The sequence below is a fragment of the Alexandromys fortis genome, unplaced genomic scaffold (genome assembly GCF_014885135.2).
Source record: "Alexandromys fortis isolate MF-2015 unplaced genomic scaffold, M_Fortis_MF-2015_v1.1 scaffold_34, whole genome shotgun sequence".
Lineage (NCBI taxonomy): Eukaryota > Metazoa > Chordata > Mammalia > Rodentia > Cricetidae > Alexandromys > Alexandromys fortis.
The window spans coordinates 7,402,892-7,410,417 of record NW_026067933.1 but is presented as its reverse complement, the minus strand read 5'-3'; the positions used below and the strand labels follow the sequence as shown (position 1 = coordinate 7,410,417).

General features: G+C 41.3%; 1 pseudogene; it reads right to left on the bottom strand.

Annotated features, from left to right (window-relative positions):
- Positions 1 to 294: 294 nt before the first annotated feature.
- Positions 295 to 7,526, bottom strand: part of LOC126503957 (nuclear distribution protein nudE homolog 1-like) — a 169,234-nt pseudogene continuing 162,002 nt past the window's right edge.

Sequence of the window (7,526 nt, the reverse complement as noted above, 5' to 3'; positions counted from 1 at the left end):
ACATGTCTGGAAGACATCAAAACTCTAGGTAGCCAATGAAAGGGTGGCTCCATCATGCATATCTTAGACCCGCCTCAGGGGACCAGTTCATTTTTATGACAGGCACTGCTGGGAACTGGGTTACTTTATAGGAATGATGCTGAGTCCACAGCCATTAGGCTTAGTCAGCTTGGGTTGCATAACACAACGTGAATGCTGGTGCTGCTGGCTCTTATTTCTCAAACCAACTTGAAAATATAACAACAAAAAGATGAATATAGAGGCAAGACAGTGAGGGTACAGTTCCCATTGTGCCTAAAGCAATAGCTTGACCACACCCTGGTGGATGCTGATGAGAGCTGTGAGGCTGGCTTCCCAAACTCTAAGTGTTTCCCTGGCCTTCAGACAAAGCAAACTCTATTTACCAGATGAGACAGCCATATCCCAGTGGCTAGCACAGGGCCCACAGGGTTCTAAAAGTGAATGTCAACTGTGGGAGCAAGTCTCATAGAGCATCAATTTTCTCTCCCTTTATCTCTCACACTGGGGCTGCATGGCTGTCTGTCAGCACCATCTCTGCTTTTGTTTCCTCACCCCTAGGCTGGCACTCTTGTCCACGATCACACACCAAGTTCCTGCATGAAGCTCATTTGGACTCTAGGGTCCTAACTTTCCAAAGCAGGACTCCAACAATGTTTAAAGCTGATATCTGGGGTTCAGGTGTGAGTAGGGTCCCATTATTGAAGCTGTCCAGATTATATCTGAGTGTTCCCAGTGTGTTCAAGCCACTGGGTCCTCAGTGAACTATGGGAGAGGATGGCACAGAGCCTGTGACCAGCCAGCATAGCTATGTCTGCCCTTTCAGTTTTCCCTGAGCCTGGCACAGGTGTCTGGGGCTTATCTTGTTTCTCCTGCACAACCAATTCCTGCCACAAATCTCTGGCTTTATCCTTCATCCTCTGAACTGATTCTAGAATATTGACCTCCTCCAACTCGCTCCCCAGAAAGGTATTTCTTTTGATGGCTTGGTTCAGTGTTGCTTAAAGTCTTCCAGGGACATGACTATAGTCATTTGGCTCTCCACAGGTTGTCATTGGCTTGTTTCAATTCCCGGATGGTTTTGCGGTTGATCATGAATGGCTTTTGTCAGAGCCAGGTCATCCTCCAAGACTGAGATCTGCCAGTTGCTAACTGAATGTTGCATTTCAAATTTCTCCTCCACAGTTTCCATCTCCATTTGAAAGCAGTTGTTCTCGGAGTCTCCAATTCAGCTTCTTATTCCCAGCTTCCTTCCTGTGCTGCGAGACAATGGACTGGTACTTTGTAAAGATTTGTCAGTTACATTGTTTTAATAAAATGCTGATTGACCAGTAGCCAGGCGAGAAGTATAGGCGGGGCAATCAGAACAGGAGAAATCTGGGAAGAGAAAAGGCTCAGTCTGTAGTTGTCACCCAGACACAGAAGAAGCAAAGTGAGAATGCCTCACTGATAAAGATACCAAGCCACATGGCTAACACAGACAAGAATTATGGGCTAATTTAAGATGCAAAGGTTAATAAGAAGCCTGAGCTAATAGGCCAACCAGTTTATAATTAATGTAGATCTCTTTGTGTTTCTTTGGGACTGAACAGCTGCGGAACTGGGCCAGACAGAAACCTCTGTCAACATTCCTGGAACTGCCAGAGCCTGGTAAATCCTGGCTATGTCTCTTCAGTAGTTTGTTTCTTCCTCCCCTGATCTAAAGCTCTTTCCTCAGTCCTCGGTGGTAAATGGGCAAGAGTTTACTCTTTCTGTGGCTTGATGTCCCACCCAGGAGCCACAATCCCAAGCCAAGTGTAGGCATAGGCGTAGGCCAGCAGTTGAAATTGGGGGGCTGGGGGGGTGGAGCATCTGGGAACAATGCAGACACCTAGTGTAGTGGAAACTTCCTAGAATCTATCAGAGTGACTCCAGCGAAGTCTCCTAGTAATGGGGGATTCAGAGCCTGAACTGGCTGCCTTCTATATCCATGCAAGGCTCCTAGCAGTGCGACTGGGACACCAACCCAGCCACAAAACCTTTGGCCTACAATCTGTACTGCCCATAAGATTTTGCTGGGGCAATGGTAGCACAGAACATGTGGGGGTGGTCAACAAATGACTGGTCCACCTTGAGGCCCATGTCAGGAGAGGGCGTTCACTCCTGACACACTGTCTAGATACCGGAGGCAGGACCCAGGATAGAACCAAACATAACAGGCAAATAAAGGTCAATGTAATGATTCCTAATGATATTCTGCTATACTCATAGATGGATGCTTATCCCAATTGTTATCAGAGGGGTATCATCCAGCAACTGACGGGAGCAAATGCACAGATTTAGCTAAACACTAGACAGAGCCAGAGGAAACCTTGAAGGAGAAGACAGGGTGGTCAAGGACACCAGGAGAACACAGGTCACAAAATCAACTAAGCATGGCTCATAGGAGCTCACAGAGACTGAAACAACACACATGGACCCTGGGTGTGGGTCTGAGCTAGGTCCTCTGCATATATCTTATGTTTGAGTAGCCGAGACTCCTAACAGTGGGAGTGGGTGCTGTCTCTGACTATTTTGCCTGCACTTGGGACACTTTTCCTCCTTATGGGTTGCCATGTCCAGTTGTAATATGAGGGTTTGTGCCTAGTCTTATTTTATCTCGTTAGGCCATGTTCAGTTAAACCTTTTGTTTGTTCGTTTTTGTTTTTGTTTTTAAAGGCAACAGAGGCGTAATTGTTTCTGGGAGAGCAGCAAGGTGGGGCCGTGGGGGGGGGGTGAACTGAGAGGAGTCGGGGAGGGGAAACTGCAATTGGGACATAATTTTTTTTCTACATAAAAATTCTTATTTTTAACATCTTTTCTATTTAATCTGTGATTCTCAAAATTCTCTTATCACCCTCAAAACTCTAGCCTCTACCCAAAGCCAACCCTACAAATTTGGCTTAATTTTTAAAGAAAATATTGGGCATTTAAAATTTTTTATTTCATTTATGTTTCTATTGGCGAGTGTGCTGAAGAAATTCTACCTGTAACCTAATACTAGCTCCAGCTCCAGAGTGTCTAGCCTTCCTTTCTTGGTGTCTTGTTTTAGAGATAAGGTTTATATTCTTTGCTTACCACAGCTGTAGCTAACACTTCCAATACTTGTCTCTTTGGGGCTCTTCTGTAGCCATTTCTTTCTTTCTATGCTTCTCACCTAGTTCTAAGGGTTTTATCACTCAGAGCAAAAAACAGGCAGAAAAAAGACAATAATGTGACTGACATAGTGATTTTACAAACATTTGCGGATGGCTGTAAAACTCTTCACACACAAGTGAGTACATACCATGTTTGCCTTGGCTGTAAAGTAAAAGATAACCAGGCTACAATCCACAGCTTCAGAGAGGCTAGGTAACAAGGAGGGTCCAAAGGAGGATGCTTGGATTTCCCTGTGAAGGTGAAAGAGAAGCCATCTCCTGTGTAGGCTATGGGGCGGGTAAAAATGGGAACATGAGGGATTAGATTGGGATTAGGAGGGGGAGAGTACTGAAAGTGATGTCTTCATATGGGGGGCGTCTGGGGGTCAGGTAGAAACCTGGTGCAAGGGAAACTCCCATGAATCTACAAGGATGACCCCAGCTAAGATTCCTAGCAATAGTGGGTAGGTAGACTGAACTGGCCATTTTCTGTAATCAGACTAGTGACTACTCCAAATGTCATCAGCGAGTCTTCATCCAGTAACTAATGGAAACAGATACAGAGACCCACAGCCAAGCACTTGGCAGAGCTCAGAATCCTGTTGAAGAGAGGGATAGAAGGTTTGTACAAGTCAGGGGGGTCAAGGTCATCACAAGGGAACACACAGAAACAACTAACTTTAGCTCATAAGAGCTCACAGAGCCTGGACTGACAGCTAGGGAGCCTTCATGGGACTGACCTAGGCCCTCTACGTATGGGTAACAGTTGTGTAGCTTGGTCTACTTGTGGGAATCCTAGCAATGGGAACAGGGCTCGTCCCTAATAATTTGGCTGTCTTTTGGAAACCGATTCCTCATTCTGGGAATGAGGCTGCCTTGCCCAGCTTTAAATCAAAGGGAGGAGCTTAGTGCTACCTTAACTTGATATGTTCATGTCTCAACCGAAAGAGAGGAGGAGGGGCTTTATGCTTGGGAGAGAGTTATGATGCAGATGAGAGGGAAGGAATGGGAGAAAAGGAGGAAAAGGAAACTGCACTGAGAATTTAAAATGAATGAATAAATTTAATAAAAATCAACAATAAATGTATATTGAAAAAACAAATAAGCAAGCAAACAAAAAGCCCTCTTTACATCCTTAGTTTTTGACTGACAGTTCCCAGCTTGGTCTGAAGCCAGAGGTTTTCACTTACTTAAGTAAGGGGCCTCTCTAATCACCCTTGGAATTCATTTTTTTACTTTTCCTAGGCCTGTTATTTCCAATTTGAAGGCTGAAGAAATAATAGATCTCTTTATGTTTAATGAAAACAGTCTTGCTCTGAGAGATAGCTTCGTCACTGACAATTTTCTCACATGTTTTCAGATAAAAGATTTAAAGTTATAATCATTTTAATATTGCTAATATATAGCATCTTTCTAGCTGAGCAACATGATTTTTTAAAAAAAAATTATCAATATTCACAGCATGGCTGTCCACAATACCCAAGCTCATCATCCCTGATTGCATTTTGAATGGTTCATTTATTTAGTATGACCACAAGAAACTTCCCAGAATGATTGCTGTGGGTATTGTGAATATGAAGTCGGCCAGCTGATTAAAATGACCCTAGAGAGAATGGCAGAAATTTTTCTCTACCCTCTATCTCTATATAAGGGACGGTAATTTTATTGCAAAGAAATAAATCCCAGGAAGGAATTTGTTAAAAAGAGCCTGGCAGTAGTCTATGTTTTTGGATCTTTGCAGATAAGTTTCCTGGCTTTTTATAAAGAAATTTAGTATAGTACCCCAGACCAGTGAGTATTAATATTCAGACTTTGTCTCTGTGGCCACTCAAAGTCAATTAGGTACAAGAATGCACAGTGATTTAGTAAATCCTGGGGTTTTGGAATGTAGGCAAATTGAGTATGCCAGATAATATGACTATCTTTAATGCAACTATTCTGTGTTAACCATGAACAGGTGCTGCCATTTCCATGATGATTGTCCAATTCTGATAAGTGTGACAGCTCTGTCATTACAAAGGTAGAATCCTGCGCTGTGGGAGGAAACAAGGTACTGCATGACTATAAAAAATGTAATTTTCTATTTTTAAGTACATGACTGCCCCTAAATCCCTTGTCTCATTTCCTTCTAACAGCTGTCGCTGAATTAAAAAAAAAAGAAAAAGAAAAAGAAAGAAAGCCACAGTGTCCATGAGAAAATAGCATGAGAGTTCTCAGGTTCTGACAGTTACGAGCACCTGAGCTCTTTCATGTCAATCCTTTGCTTCTTAAGTTTTAAAGATATATGCACTGCTCAGGTCCACAAAACTTACCATATGACTGACATTTGCAGTGTAATAATGGTCAGTGATGCTCAAATAAAAAAATGTTTTGTTGCATCTGGGGTACAACTCAGGTGTTTGCCTCTCAGTAAAAAAAATTGTCTTTACAGAAGGACAATCCCAAGGATAAATACTGCTGAAGACACAAATGAAATTAACTTCAGTTATTCAGTTGTTGTAAAGACTACAACATGATCACCCAGTTTAAACCTGGCCAGAAAAGCCTTGCGTCAAAGACATTTCCTAATTCCAAAATTAGAGTAAGAATTTAAGTTATATCAGAAATGATAGATGAATGCATTCAACACAATAGCTTGTTTGGTAAAAAAAAATTCTTTCTTGTCCATAGGAGATCTCCAGACAATTTTAATATGAATTATTCTCTTTCTAGTGTGGAGAGTATTTTGTAGAAATGACTGCTCTTAGCTGCTTAATGACTAGATTATTAAATAATCGTTCAATGTACCTTTGGTACTCCTTATATTAGAGGATGGATATTTGACAAGGTACCCTGAATATACAAGAGAGCAATAAAATTCTCACCAGTCAAATGTTGTTGCCATAAAGTATAGAAGGTAAGACAGTATTTTTATGCCTGCATTTATGTGTGCCTGAAGATGCATGGGTGTATGTAGGTATGAATAACTGAGCATTTGGATATGAAGGTTAAAGTTCACCATTGGATAGGCTGACAAATTAGAATAGTGAGCACCAAGGATCTTCCTGTCTCTAGCTTTGTAACACTAGGATAGCAAGCATGTGTCACCATACTAGGATTTTATGTGTTGGCAATGGAACTCAGGTCCCCATGCTTGCAAAGCATGAATATCTGGGACTTATAAAGCTCTTTAGAGTTTTATAGAACAGGACTTTGTCTTCCAAGATTGCAAGTAAGTATGCAAAGTTCAGTCCCGAACTTTTAGCATTTAGATGAATAAGTGTTGTAATGTTTGAGGTGATAGTAATTATGGCCATAAAAATGAAGACCTAGTAGGAACCATCAGCTAAACATCTTAAGTGAATATGACACATGCATTAACATAGTAGTTTACACATGCAGGAATTTGCTGGAGATCAGGCTGCTGGTATTCTTCTGAGAAGTCCAGAAAATGGGACTTAGAAGCTCAAACCACACTTGGATACTAATCCAAAAGTTAGTGACACTTGCATTTCTATTCTGGAACTTCCATTACTGTTATCTCTTTAAGCCATTGTCTCTTTTGCTGTTGTTTCCAGACATTAAATATTCCCCATTGATTCCTGATTCTTTATGTCAATTGATTTCTATCTGTAAGTCCCATGTTTGTATGTCTGATCACATACTAGCTCCATGAAAGGTTAGAAGGAATTTCTGATTTCGGTCCTAGATAGGTGGAACATGATTCAAGGAATACTCTGAATAAATCTCTCAAGTTATCTGAGCACTCAGTAGATGCTGGCTGCATCCATGAGAAAATAATTGGTAAGACAGATAATATTAGTATTTAAAGGGTCTTGTTTGTGAATCTCATACATGTTTGGAAACAAACTGGAGGCACGATTACATGAGGGTAGATGTTTACCAGTTCTTCTAGTATTCTTTGCTCTTTTCAAAGAATGTTAATAAGGTCTTGATTAATCCCTAAATCTCACTGTAATTTTGAGATAATGTATCTCTCAGTTTTAAGTCACAGTTAGATCAATATTATTATTACTGGTACCAGATATGAATCCCACAGGATTGAAAAATCCACCATTGAAAAATCTAAGTGTTTTTGATATCTTTACTGCCTGCGGTGGTTGGAATGAGAATGTCCCCCATTTTCTCATATATTTGAATATTCTATTCCCCAGTTGGTGTAATTGGGAAGAATTAGAAGATTTGACTTTGTTGGATGAGGCATGTTACTGGGGGTAGACTTTGAAGTTTCAAAAGCTCACACTTTCCCCCAAATAGTCCTCTTCTCTTCTCTTCTCTTCTCTTCTCTTCTCTTCTCTTCTCTTCTCTTCTCTTCTCTTCTCTTCTCTTCTCTTCTCTCCTCTCCTCTCCTCT